This window comes from Emydura macquarii, unplaced genomic scaffold (genome assembly GCF_026122565.2).
Source record: "Emydura macquarii macquarii isolate MOO-44397 ecotype Brisbane River unplaced genomic scaffold, CSIRO-AGI_Emac_v2 contig_431, whole genome shotgun sequence".
Classification (NCBI taxonomy): Eukaryota; Metazoa; Chordata; order Testudines; family Chelidae; genus Emydura; species Emydura macquarii.
Window position 1 is genome coordinate 13,055,700 of NW_027130568.1, and position 15,074 is coordinate 13,070,773.

Genomic DNA, 15,074 nt, shown 5'->3' on the forward strand with positions numbered 1-15,074 from the left:
ATGTAGAGACATGCAGAAATTAAAAATAATCGGGAAGACAAATGACCAGAAAGTCAAAAAAAGGTTTGGTTCATGCTTAGGTTAATAGGTTGGGGTCGGTTCTTATTTTATCAAGTTTCCCCAGCCCTCATTTTGGGTCAGTCCTGTTCTCACTACTTAGACAAAATACCAAACTTACTCCAGATATGTGATCATTACCCTTGTGTTTGCTGGGTACTGCACTTTTCAAGATACAGGGGCCTGCTGTCTGCGAAGGCAGATTTTTTTTTTTTTTTTTTTTTTGAGACCGTTGATACAGCCTGTCCCACATGGATGACACACCATGTACTCTGCCATTACTTTTGTTCATTCTTATGTTAATTGTATTCCTTAATCTAACTCTTTGGGTATCCTAACAGGAGAATAATGCCTTGCCAGGGAGGAAAGCCCACTGTGGAGTGTAGCCCCAGAGGACAAGCTGACCACACAAAGAATTAATCTGATAGAGCTCAGGGAAGTGAATGAGCAGAAGATCTTGTGCTGTGTGTGCTATTTTGAGCAGGATGATGGATCTTCTTTAGTATTAGTGACCCTGTGTACTAGCAATCTATATGTTATGGATAAAAGTGTGTGTACAGATAGTGTGTTTATCTCTAGAGTTGACAACATCCCAACAGAAGACAAGCAGTGGAGGACATTGAAGGTTTTACAACTCCTATGACAGCATCCTCCAAAGCTGACTTTGGAGAATTATGAATTTAGTACATCTCTGTTTGGGACAACTTTTGTTGTAAGTCTACATAGTGAGTCACTTGTGGCCTTTCTTGAAGTATAATCTTAAAAATTTATCCTGATTCATGGATTTAAATGGATTTAATTCTGTTAGCTGGAAGCCCATAACAGGCATAGTCTGACTTCTATATTTTGGAGGGCAAAGGCTTAATAATAGTATAGGTCTAACTACTGGATTTACTGATTGTTAGTTGTAGTTAAATTACAATGTACTTGAAATCACAAATACAGTTTATGTTCATTATTTAATCAACTTTGTTTATTTTAACTTATTTGCCATGTTTACCAGCTACCACTTAAAAATCAACATTTGCGTAAAAACAAATTCTTGAATAAACAGAACTGAGAACTTTCATGTAACTATGAATCATGTTTCCCTAGTTTTAGAGTTACTCTCAAAGTGCTCGATCTAATTCTCATTGAACTCAATAGGAGTCTTTTGACAAGGTCTCCACTACACACTTACTGCAATATAACTACGTCACTCAAGGGTGTGAAAAACCCACACCCCTGAGCAACATAGCGCTATCTACATGGTATAACTATGTCGGCAGGAGAGCTTCTCTCTCCCATCATCTTATAGCATCCTCCCCAGCCCCGCTACAACGGTGCAGCTAAATCAGTGTAGTTGTGCCGATGTAAATTTCTAGTGTAGATCTGCCTTTTGAAGTCTAGCTCTTCCTATGAGAGCTTGAAGAGGTCATAGAGCCCCAAGATGTTCATAAAGACACTGGCTGATTCCATCCCTATCGATTCTATATAACTGCCCCTTCTGGGTGTCCAGTGAACATGAGTCCATTTTTGAGCGAGAACCTGAAATCAGATTAACTTCAGTTGAACTCAGCTTTCAGTTTGTTCCCCAAACTCCAGACAAACATGCCAGAGGGGAATAAAAAAGAAAGCAACATCCACAAAACCAAGATTTGTACAGCCCACTCCAAACTGACATCTCGATCTTGCACGTAATTTACCCTGTCCAGTAATTTTGATTTTCTTCAGCCCCTGCAATACCCACATCAAACAAATCCCTTGCTAAAGCCTCTCCCCTGCCCCTCCACCCCAGGTGCACCAAGGCAGGGAGTGGAGCGGGGAAGAACCTTGCAGACATGCCCAACCCTGCCCTTCAGTCCAGGTGTGGGGCAGACACAGGCTCAGCCTGGCAGGATCCAAGTGTGTGTGTGTGTGGGGGGGGGGGGGTTTCTGCGTGGGGCAATCTTGGGACGGGTGGCTCAGGGTGGGGGAGGAGATCTGGATGCACAGGGGCTCGTTGGGGGGTGCTGGGTGCGGAGGGACTCGGACTCAGCGGGGGGGGGGGGGGGCGGGACTCAGAAGAGGGCTGGTGGGAGCCCGATGCGCGGGGGTTGGGCAGATGGGAGGGGCAGCTCCCGCTATGGTGACCCCCCCCCCCGGCCCCCCGTGGCCGAGGAGCGATGGGGGCAGGAAGCAGGTGGGGAGCGGGGTGCGGAGCTCTGCAGCCGGGGTGCGGGGGGGAGGGTGTACCTGGGATGGGTCTGACAGCGCCGCTCAGCCCCGTGACTCCCTGCAGGGAAAGGAGGGAGTCCGCCCCGCCCACGCCCAGCCGGGACCGGCGGCGGCCGGAGCAACCAATCACCTGGCGCCGGCTCGCGGGACTGAAAACGGCCACCCACAGGCCCAGCCCACGTCATGTCACGTGGGGAAACTGACAGAACTGACCAGCCACCTCAGAGTGCCTTGCGTCATCACCGCTCGCGCCCTCCCCCCAAAGTTCTTTCGCGCCGTGCCCCCCGCCCGGCAGGGGGGGAGGGGACCAACGGTCACTCCAGGGGCTCGCTCCGTGCCTGCTGGTCAGTTTCCCCACGTGGGCTGTGCTGTCAGTCATCAGCAGCTGCTCCCTGTCCCCTTCCACGCCTGAGACGCCCACGTGGGCAAACTAAGTGACCACTGACCGGCAGGCACAGAACGCCTGGCGTCACGGGCCCCCTCCCCCGCCTCCCGAACGTTTCTCCGCGGGGAAGATGCAGCAGCAGGGCTACGGGAGAAAACTTCGCTTCGGCCTCACATCTAGTGGGCGGGGGCGGGGGCAATGCCCCTCCTCTGCAATCTCCGCCCATGCGTGGCAGAAAAGTCACGTGTCGTAAAACAAGCGCTAACCCGCTCTTTCAGCGGTGCAGCTGGAGGTAGCTCTGGCGAGTTGAAGAACAAGCGGAGCACACAACGCTGTGCAACAACGTAAGAGGAGGTGTCAAAGAAATGTGCATGTGAAACTCCACGTGACCAGGTTAGAGCCCTTAGCTACTAGGTCAGTTGCAATCCCCTTTTTTTCCATGTGTGTTGTGTGAAGATGATCTTCTACACCAATGGAATAAGAAGATACCTTCTGGTGGGAAGCTTTATAAATCAGTCCCCTGTTTCCCCACAAAGAAAGTTAACAATTTGCCCCTACATAATCTCCTGGTATTAAAGACAGAATCACACAGCCCACTCCCAGTAATTAAGTAGGAAAAAAAGACAGCAAAAATAAATTATGCGTAAATGAAATGAAATGAAATGACTTGATGCATGTGGAAGTTAAATACCACTGTTTCAATGCTGAAGTGCATATTTTCTGAATCTAAATGGATAAATTCAAGGCAAGGGAAAGCCTCATTTTTTCACTTTCAATTATGTTCCATGCAGTATAAACCTTTTTTCCCCTCTTAATCAGAATAAATGGCTACATTTACAGCCTGGAGAGCATGCATTAAAACATCCCTAATGAGAATGGCAGCCAGAAGCAAGGGCATTTACAAAGGGTAATTATTACTTAGATTGTGACCATCAACTTTCTATTGACATGAAAAATGTACATTTTACAGAGAGATTATATAAGCATTGTCATTCACAATGAATCATGACAGAAATGAATTTACTCTCAGCTGCTTGTAGAATCAAATTACGTGGGCCATTCTTCCAGCACAGAGAATTGTAAAGTTGGAAATTAGAAAGTCTGAGATTTATTTCCTATAAACTAAATGAGAATTGTATTGTTTATCTTCCTAGAATGTGACCTGAGGCTAAGGGTGGGTAAATGCAACATACTAACCGGGAGTGGGGGGATGGGAAATACACTTACAAGGTATCCATGTGTAGGAATTCCCACATGCCCACCAGGGCATAACATCACAGTCTGGTAAATGGACAGTACTTCCAGAATATCTCCTCCAGCAATGAGAGCGGGATCGGACACCTAATTGTGGAATGTCATTTCTGTCTGGTGTGATCATCTTATGTAATGGTAATTATTAAGGCAATCTTAAACATTCCTTATTTCCAAAGGACTGAATAGGAGTTGTGTGCCACAATATAAATTTTATTTTTTATTTTGAGGCTATAATGGAGGGACACTTAGAGCGTATCTATCCATCTGTGGTGAATACACATTCATGGCCAGAACATTGTCAGCCCTCAGCTGTCTAAGATACTTCTATGGCCCCCATCACTGTGGTATCTGAGCACCTTGCAAACTTTTATGTATTTATCCTCATAACATCCCTGTGAGGTATGGAAGTGCTATGTCCCCATGTTACAGATGAGGACTGAGGCATAGACAGGCTGGGTGACTTGCCAAGGTCACATACGTGTGTGACAGGAGGCAAAGGTTGTAAGGATCCTTTGCCCATCTTGTGACCCTGTGCAAGGGTCTACTCACTATGTAATCCTACTCCTTACTAACACCACCATGGTCACTAGCTTCCTGAAAAGGTGTATGTGTGTGAGGAAGGGGTTGTAGGGAAAATACCCTTTTCCTTCTCCAAGAGTGGGGTAAGAAGGTACCCTGGGGTGCAAGTTGTTCTGGGGGAGGTGCAAGGCTGGGAGCTATGAGGAATTGGTTGGTGCCTTTCTCTGTGATTCATGAGTGGCTCAGGGAGCATTCATGCAATCTAGCTGAGTGTAAAGTAGTTGTGCTGAGTGATAACAGTGCCTGGAGGGGTTTGCTGCTGATCACTAGCAAAGCATTATGAGAGAGAGTCCAGGATGGAGAATTAAGAGGGCCCAGTGGTCCCACAGTTCCAGGTTGTACCCTGGGAAACCCTTTACAGACAGAGATTCCACAGCCTCTCTAGGTAATTTATTCCAGTGCTTAATTACCCTGACAGTTAGGAAGTTTTTCCTAATGCCCAACCTAAACCGCCCTTACTGCAATTTAAGCCCATTTCTTTTTGTCTTATCCTCAGAGGTTAAGGAGAACAATTTTTCTCCTTCTTCTTAGTGACAACTTTTTATGTTACTTGAAAATTGCTATCACATCCTCCTCAGTCTTCTCTTCTCCAGACTAACCAAATCCATTTTTTTTCAATCTTTTGTCAGAGGTCATGTTTTCTAGACCTTAAGTCATTTCTGTTGCTCTTCTCTGGACTTCTACAGTTTGTCCACATCTTTCCTGAAATGTGTGCTCAGAACTGGACACAATACTCCAGCTGAGTCCTCCAGTTGAGGCTAGCGTGGAGTAGAATGGAAGAATTACTTCGTGTCTTGCTTATAACACTCCTGCTAATACATTCCAGAATGATGTTTGCTTTTTTTGCAACAGTTTTGCACAGTTGACTCATGTTTAGCTTATCTACTATGTACCCAGATCTCTCACCACAGTACTCCTTCCTAGGCAGTCATTTCCCGTTTTGTATGTGTGCAACTGATTGTTCCTTCCTAAGTGAAGTACTTTGCATTTGTCCTTATTGAATTTCATCCTATTTACATCAGACCATTTCTCCAGTTTGTCCAGATCATTTTGAATTTTAATTGTATCCTCCAAAGCACTTGCAGCCCCTCCCAGCTTGATATCGCCTGCACATTTTATAAGTGTACTCTCTATGCCATTATCTAAATCATTGATGAAAATATTGAACAGAACTGATCCCTGTGGGACCTCATTTGATGTGCCCTTCCAGCTGGACTGTGAGCCACTGATAACTACTCTCTGGGAACAGTTTTCCAACCATTTACCCACCTTTTAGTAGCCCTTTTAGTAGATTGTATTTCACTAGTTTGTTTGTGAGAAGATCAGGCGAGAAAGTATCAAAAGCACTTCTGATCTGCTCAGGGTCATACCTCACCATGTCATTAGTGCTCACATAGATGAGTAGCTTGGGGTAGTAGTCAGAGGGCTGAATAATCCTTGACAATCCCTCCATATGTCGTGGATATGGGAGTCTGGCAAGCAGCATACCTCCTGGGATGTCATGTCAGGCCAACGAATGGGTGCCTCTGTCCCCCACAGGAGATAGATGTACCCTTAGTGGGAAGCTCATGGATTTTGAAGTACTGTACACCTTGCTTGGCCTGTCAGTTCAATGCTAAAACTGCCAATTCAGGATAGACATGGACAAGAACTGAGGGGGAGAGAAAGAGGGATTTCTTCTTGGCTCTGGATGGGACAAGACTTCTATTGGTAAACATGAAGATTGGTATCACAGGTCTTGGAGCAACATGCTTTTGTCTGAACTTGCAGAATATTTGTTCTATATGGGCCAGACATTTCCCTTGAAAATGGCAGCCTTGCAGGTTTTGAACTGTGATGGATCTGACACCCAAGAAGGGGGTTAATATGGAGCAGAGAAATTTCAGAAACTCCTAGAAACAATCTGCCCTTTCAGCCAAAATGTTGGTTTTTACAGAATGACATTTCTAACTGTCTTGGCATTTTGATATCTTGCTAGAGGGATTTGGGCATGGATTTCTCTAGATGTCCAGCATTTTCTGTTCAGCTTGATGCAGTTCATCTGAACTCTTATTAAACCCAACCAATATCACTCAGGTTCCCAACCCAGTGGCTTTTTTGGATCCCCTGCTGCTTCTGGATGTTCAGGAAGCAGCAGTGACCAAGAGAGTTCCTACTATCTGTATTTGGTTAGGCTGATCTTTACTTTTGGCTGCAGATCATGACACAGTTATAACCTTACAACTGGATGTCCGTAATATGCTTCTAAACACCTAAGTCAATTTGGTGACCTTCACTTCATCCATGAATTGAAATCAAGTGTAAATATTTCCCCCCTGCCATGTACAAGCAACTCCCACTGATGGCCAAAGGAGTTACTCATATCCTGCAGCAGGAGAATAGGCCCCAAGATGTATTCTTTGATCAAATTATGAAACAAATATGTGGACCATTTCTTTCTTTGAACAGTCTTGTAAAACTTTGTTCAAAAGCAGACTGGGAGAGCAGGGATATAGAGCCATACTTCCCTTCCTTAAACGTTGATTATTGCAACTCATTTTAATTGGCTAAGCTACGTTCTAGCAATTTCATCTGATTCCAAGTTCTATGGCTTGCATTTTTACAAGGGCTGGAAAAATATGATGGTTTTGTCCTATTTATGGCGCTCATTATTTTTTTTCTGGACTTCATTATCCTTAGAGTCAAAGAGCACAATTTCACACATACTTTACTGCTTTTGATGTGTAGATGAGCAGAACACCCACAGGGAAAGGAGGAAGGTCTGTTATATTTGTTGGATAACTATTTCTTTCTCAAGCCTCTGTTAACTTCTGCAGATATGATCTTATAAGTTTATCATCTACTTGTCTGAAGTCTTTTGTGAAACAATCAGCCATTAAACCTTCCTCTGTGACAAATCTGTCTCCTCAAGTTGTATTTCAGTCACAGTATGTAACCAAAACGAATTAGCCCTTGATATTGTGTCAGTTTTACATTTTGCCTCCTTCAGATATGGTTGCTTTCATGTTCTCTGTGTTTGTTTTTCTGTCAGGAAAGGCTAAGCAAACTTTTTCTAATCAAAATGGCAAGATTATAGGAATTTGCTTTTCATATTGCTGAGTTTTTCTTAATATAATTTATCACTGAGATAGTGGATACATACCGAGGAGTTCAAGGCCAGAGGATAATAGCATAAACTGCCTGTTTGAAAAATTTCAGGGAGACAAATGATTAGAGAGGAAGCAAAGTGTATTCTGGTGCAATGAAGTTAAGCAACTTGTGAGGAGAATTTGTGGCCTGGTTCTGCTCTCTCTTCTGTCAGTGTAAACCTAGAGTTACTCACTGGCTTCAGCGGCATTATGCCAACTTTAAAGCTGTGAAATTGAGCAGATTTTCAGACAGCAGATGTAAATTAAGATAGAATTTGATCATAGAAGATTAAGGATGGAAGGGATCTCTGAAGGTCATCTAGTCCAACCCCCTGCTCAGAGCAAGACCAACCCCAACTAATTCATCCCAGTGAGGGTTCTTTCAAGCCAGGCTTTAAAAAGCTCTAAAGATGGAGATTCCACCACTTCCCTAGGTAGCCCATTCCAGGGCATCACCAGCCTTCTAGTGACCATTGCTCCTTGTTCTGTCATCTGCCACCACTGAGAACAGCCTAGCTTCATCCTCCCTGGAATCCCACTTCAGATAGTTGAAGACTATTATCAAATCCTCTCTCACTCTTCTCTTCTGCAGACAAAATAAATCTGTTTCCTCAGCCTCTCCTCATAAGTCATGTGCCCTAGCCTCCTAGTCATTTTCGTTGCCCTCTGCTGGTCTCTTCAATTTGTTCAAATCCTTTCTGTATTGGGGGGCCCAAAACTGGACACAATACTCCAAATGAGGCGTCACTAGTGCTGAATAGAGGGGAATACTCACTTCCCTCGATCTGCTAGCAATGCTCCTGTTAATGCAGCCCAATATGCTGTTACCCTTCTTGGCAACAAGGGCATACTTTTGACTCATATCCATCTTCTTGTCCACTGTAACCCTCAGGTCCTTTTCTGCAGAACTGCTGCTTAGCCAGTCTGCTCAGCCCCCAGTCTGTAGCAGTGCAGGGGATTCTTCTGTTCTAAGTGCAGGACTCTGCACTTGTCCCTATTGAACCTCATCAGATTTCTTTTGGCCCAATCCTCCAATTTGTCTAGGTCTCTTTGTATCCTATCCCTACTCTACAGTGTATCTACCACTCCCCTAGTTTAGTGTCATCTGAAAACTTGCTGAGGATGCAATGCACTCCATCCTCCAGATCATTAATGAAGATGTTGAACAAAACTGGCCCCAGGATCGACCTCTTGGGCACGCCGTTTGATACCAGCTGCTGACTAGACATCGAGATGTTGATCATTACCCATCGAGCCCGATGAACTAACCAACTTTCTATCCACTTTATAGTCCATTCATGTAATCCATACTTCTTTAACTTGTGGATAAGAATACTGCGAGAGACTATATCAAAAGCTTTGCTAAAGTCAATGTATATCAGGTACACTGCTTTTCCCACATCCACAGAGCCAGTCATCTCATCACAGAAAGCAATCAGGTTGGTCAGGCATGACTTGCCCCTGGTGAATCCATGCTGACTGTTCCTGATCACCTTCCTCTCCTCCAAGTGCTTCAGAATAGATTTCTTGAGGACTTTCTCCATGATTTTTCTAGGGACAGAGGTGAGGCTGATTAATCTGTAGTTCCCTGGATCCTCCTCCTTCCCTTTTTTAAAGATGGGCACTATATTTGCTTTTTTCCAATCATCCGGGATCTCCCCTGATTGCCATGAGTTTTCAAAGATAATGGCTAATGGCTCTGCAATCAGCACCCTTGGATGCATTGCATCTGGCACCATGGACCTGTGCATGTCCAGCTTTTCTAAATAGCTGGACCACCATGTTGGTAGATATAACAGCAGCCTAATTTCTGAGTAATGTGCTGGATCTCCATCCTGCAGCTATGAAATTTTACATTAGTTTGACTAGGTGATATGTTTAGAAATATTAAAGTGCTGAAAACAGACTTTTATACTGATAAGGTATTTTTAATAGCAGAAGAACTAACGTCAAATGAGAGAAAAATAAGATAAATGAGAGGAAAAATCAAATGTTTGATATCATGATAGCAAATTGCCTTAGTATCTCCAACTACCTTTTCATAATTTTACATTGACAAATATGTTCCAGTGGGAAAATGACACACTGGAGTTTTTGGGAGATGTTTGAAGAATTTCAAATAATAAAAGCATTAAAGAAAACTTCAGTTTAAAGTTTCAAGCTGTTTAAAATGTTAAGCTCTTAAATAATGAAATGATTCTGCACTGGGGTCATTTGGAACAGTTACTGTATATGCAAAATTAATGCAAGTAAAAAATATTAAAGTTCTTCAAATTGGTTTGTGTTTGAACACTATCAACTGAAAATAAATAATTAATAGTTGTGTCTTGATATATGTGTGTGTTTTTTCTCCAGCCAAAGTCTTCAAACGAAGAAGTGTTTTAACAACTACAGGCAAAAGGGTGTAAGTACGGGTGGTTGAAATTTCATATGAAACTTTTTGGATGAAAAATAACTTTCTTGTGTGAATTATTAGTCTCTCTGTGCATTGTGGCTCTATAGCAGCTCTGCTTCTACCCCGTTGTGAACCCTATGAAGCAGGGTGTAATTTAGAGCAGCCTTGAGGCTTCTCTAATTTACACTGGGGCTAAATAGGCTCCTTTGTGGCTCCAGAATATGGGGAGTGCAAAGGTGTTTTAAAGCTGCCTTTGTCCCCAGGCCCTCTATTCCTGTCTCAAGAACAGGAATGGGGGAACTGAAATTGGACCCATTATGTTCAGGGTACTTTGGTGTGGTCATGCGAAGTTGTGTGGTTCTTTGTACAGTTTATACTTAATTTAGATTGAAATATGATTTCTCCCAGAAGGACCCTGTATCCAAAAACCTTTCATACTTCTGAGACTTCTCACTCTGACCTCTAATTGTTCTATAGCTATAGCGTCTATGGCTCTGAGTTTGCAATCCAGTCTGCTATCACAGACAGACCCTTGTGCCCTCAGTGGTTGAGATTCATGTGCCAGAAGGCCAGAGACTTGATTTCCTTTTTACTGTAGTGATTAAACAAACTGGAATATAAACAAACATATTCCTTTGCCAGTTCTTTTAAAGCTAAAAATATAACCTAATAAATTATTTTCAGGCTTACTTTATGTGCACTGTATGTTTGCTTGCTATGGGTTAGATTTTAAAATAGCTTTATGTCCCTCCCCAAAAAAGAAACTTGAAATTAAATGCTAAAAACTGGAGCTATGTCTATAGGAATTATGCAGCAAAGACATTAAATATTTAATTTCCTCACAATCTGCTGCACACAATTTTCCATTTTTAATGGGAGACCTATTACAATCCAGTCACTTTATGGAAGCAGAACAGCTATAGTTGCAAGATAGTAGGAATATTCCTAAAAGGCAGCTGGACTTTATTAAGCTAAAATATTAAAAACAGAAAGGCATTGTCCTAAAGTGTTTGAACATTTGCTTTCACAAACAGGAAAAATGAGTTTTTTTCATATCTACAATGTTTCTCTTCAAAAAGAAATTTGAAACTCGGCACAAAAAGCTGGCAGGTTTTGTTTGTTTCATATTGTTGCTAATTTGGAGCCTGACTGAAATAATGCAAGTCAAGTCAATGGAAAAGATCCTCACTGACTGGTGTGGCCTTTGTATCAGGCCCTTTGTGCTGTTTCCTTTTTATATGCAATACTTCAATCAAAGCAGCTGCCTTGGTTTGAGTAATATGCTGATTGTCCTCATGAATGTTGGAAATAGCCACCAATGGAACTGCTTCCCTCTGCTAACAGGCACATTTCTAATCATGTAGGGTTGAACGCTAACAAAAATGCTTGCTATTTTTTAAAGTTAAAATTTAAGAGCTATAGTAGCTCTTAAGCAAGTTGCACTTCTGAGCAGCACTCCTATAGACTAGAAATGTAAATCAGAAATCCCATTTTGTTATACCAAGCTGTGGATCCATGTTCATTAGCTCCAATGCCCAGCTCACTTTCCCCTTTGATTCATTTTTGATCAATCACTTCAAACCGCGACTTTGCAGCAGCAGAACAAAAGCTTAAAAGGTAAGGTTTAGCTTTTATCGCTTTCATGTCAATGTGAAATACTCTCATTGCATTGTAGCCTTCCACTACAAAACACACCAGTGAATAATACAACATAAGGTACATCTTTGAAACGAAAGGTATCCCAAGCTAAACTAGGAGCTTTCAGATCTGCATCAAATGTTTCTTAGAGGAGCAAATGAGACGCTGAGGAGCATCAGCCAATTGTACCCTTTGTTCTTGCCCTGGAGAGCTTTACTATTTCAAATTGCTCATTTATGGCTCCTGGGGAGATTTAGGAAGAAATGCATTTTAACTTACCAAGTTCCTTCTATCAGGAATCACTATGCAGAGCTTCCTCTGGTCTGATCTGGCATTAGGTCACTTCTTGAACTACCTCTTTTTAGTTTCTACAAATCTGAAAATTGTTTCAATCTACTAAAAGTATTTCTTTCTATGTAGTCTACGTATCTCCATTACATTCAATCCTTCTTGGTCAAGAAACAACTGAATTTGATGAGCCTTGCATGGAGGGAGTCCTCAATGAGCAGGTGGGATTAGCATTACACACGTGCTACCACCCTTGTGAGAAATGAGAAAAAGATACTGGGGCGAAAGGAGGTGGTGGTGGTGTCTGTCAGGAAGTGTGTGTGGAACTAGGTTGGAGGAGGTCATATATCAAGTTGTTTTGAAGTCCATTAACTAAGACAAATCCTGCTCACTCATTGAAGGCAATGGGACTACATGCATGGATACAGGGCAGATGTCTCTCTCCCTGGCCCCGCATTCCAAATAGCAATGAATACATGTTTCAATAGGAAAAAAGTAAGGGCTAGTTAGATTTTTTTTTTTTGGTAGAATATTGGAGACCAGATTCTCAGCTAGTGTAAATCAGGATCATTCAGTTGAAATCAGTGACTTTAGTGGAGTTCTGCCATTGATAACATCTGAGGATCTGGCCCTGTACATTCTTTCCATGTTTCAGTACAGTGATACCCTAGTTATGTGTACATCTTCAAAGACAGAGTGTTTAATTTTACCATAAAAATCAGTCCCTGAAAAAGCTTGACAGAAAAAGTGTCTCCATGAGCAATTTCTTTCTTTCTCTGGGTAATTGGATCATTATATCACAGAACTGCCCCAAAATCTAGATTCATCAGATGCATTCCCACTGTATGTTAAGAATGAAACAGTCAGATACTAACACTCATTAAAATAAATTGTATATGTCAGGAAATGTCAAGATAATTAAGAGAGAGGTTTTCCTTTAACTATCCTAAGTTTTCAGACTATACAGATTGGTTTAATATATAATCTAACTTTAAAGGCTATGTTATCATAATCATAATCAAAGGTTTTCTTGTGATGGTTGAAATGTTGATTTCTGTAGAGCTGATATAAATAGAATCTTGCTTGCAATCATAATTGTCTGGCCTATGCGCCTGATCCCAACTCCCACTGACTTCAGTGCACTTTGGCTCAAGACTGCTATGGGTATTTTTGATGTGTGATCTTCATTGTCCCTCCTTTTTTTTTTTTTTTTTTTTTTTTTGTGGTTGAAATTTTGCCAATAAAAAGGAATTGGAGTGTCACTAATGAATGTGAACATGATCAAATAAATATAGAGCCACATCATCAGTAAAATCTGTGGCCACGGATGTAGACAGAGTCCCAGGAAAATCTGAGATTCTCCTCTTAGATTGTCTGACTGATACTCCCTTCAGTGGGAGGGATATAGCAAAGGACAGAGTGTTATGATCCAGAGGGCAAGGAAACATGATCCTCACAAGGACTGCCCTTTCTCCTCTGTGCCATGGTGCTACCTGGCCTCCTCTACCTTAGCAATGCAGCTTAGTATTTGTGGTGCCATTAGCGCCCCTCCCATGCTGATGTAATACCTCTCTTCCTGAGGTGATGTGCATCACAGAATGAGATTTAATGTTGCTCTACTTAGAACTCTGTAGCTATCCAAGCAAAGTATGCCTTGGACAGCAGTTGCTTGATAGCCTGCTCCCCTATTCTCCTAACTGCGGACCCCCTATCCTGTGAGTGGGTATGGAAGGGTTTCTGTGGGCTCCTGGAGAAGAAGAGTACTGCTGCTTCTTTGCTAGGCTTCCCACCTCGTTTGTGTCTCCTTTTGCTTCCCATCATCCATGAAAGACTAGGAGCAGCATCAAGTCCTCTGGGAAGGGGGGTGTATGTGTGATTTGTCATCCTGAATTTTGCTGTGCATGTGAAATGCTTCACACATCAGATCATGCCAACCAACCATACTGAAAAAGAATGTGTGGGAAGAGAAGGAGGAATCACACTCCATTGAGTAAAACTAGTGGTTTTAAGAACTAGCAAGGAGGAGTTTGACTCACAAATGAGACCCTTCTGATTATCCACTATAAAGTGCACAAAGCCACAACAGGTCCCTGTCTGAAACAGGTCTGCTGGGAACATTATATGCCATGACCTGCTGACAACTTTTGATTTGATCTTGCCTTCTTCTCTTCACAAAGAGGCTTTAATCTCCTGCTGTGTAAATGCTATGGGAATGATGTAATTGAGGAAGTCTGAGGCCTACTTCGTGTTGGATAAACAAGATCGCCTGAGTTCAGAAGCCCATGTGTGGAACATTCGGTTTAGTAGTGGTGCTTTGGGTTTTCACTCTAGGGGATAGTGCTAAAATCTCATGCCACAGTGGTGATAGTAGTTTGTGTAGCAAGCCAAATGTTTCCTCTACTATTTAGAAATGAGATTTTCTTCCATCACAGACTGCAACTCAAAAAGAAGGTGATGTAGTAAGAGACAATAAGAGCTTTTCCAGCACTGTGGTAACATGAAACAAACCTTATCTGAACAGTAGTTTTTCCCCTTTTTTATTCAGGAATGTCTGTCTTTGAATGTATCAGAACGACTGTTGGAAACTGACATTTATCCTGAAGTCTCTACTTCAGATGTTGCAATGTAATTGCCCCAGATAAACATTTATTGATCTTTCTGAAAAAATGATTTCTGAATGGTAAGGTCACTCATCTCAATACCTGTATGCCTTCCAGATATGATTAATATTTACTAAAATTCCTGGGAAAATTAAGCTTTGTATTTGGAGCAAATCCGTTCCCCTTCTTTAGTCACACAGATAGAGCATAAGCCTATTCTAGTTGTGGAATAGTACATCATCAATATTGTATTATTGTTGATATCTGTACATCATATTCAGGCACTGTTATGGACGGTGGAGTAATAGGATGCATTCACCTCACGCAAGGGCCCCCTAGTTGAGTGTATGTGCACCTGCCATTTTCTCAATTTCCTCCGCTTACAGTGCCCCCTGTCAGCTGCTGCGCTCATCAGGCGGGTCTTTGGTGACGCAGCCATCTGGCCAAGTCACACACAGTTTGTATGCAAAACAAACAAACCCTTTCTAGGGTATAAGTCCAAAATGTCCTGCAGCCCTTCCAGGGCTCAGTCTTCTAACAGTACAACAGGGTCC

The 15,074-nt window shown here is 42.5% G+C and overlaps 1 long non-coding RNA gene across 3 annotated transcripts in view; it reads left to right on the top strand.

Annotated features, from left to right (window-relative positions):
- Positions 1–2,505: 2,505 nt before the first annotated feature.
- Positions 2,506–15,074, top strand: part of LOC137146273 (uncharacterized) — a 109,883-nt gene continuing 97,314 nt past the window's right edge. Inside the window, exon 1 of one of the 3 annotated variants that reach the window (XR_010917891.1) lies at positions 2,506–3,031. This is a non-coding gene — a long non-coding RNA (uncharacterized lncRNA). Of the gene's footprint in view, positions 3,032–9,965; positions 10,004–15,074 lie in introns of those variants that run through there. The other 2 variants (XR_010917890.1, XR_010917892.1) reach the window with 2 other exon arrangements.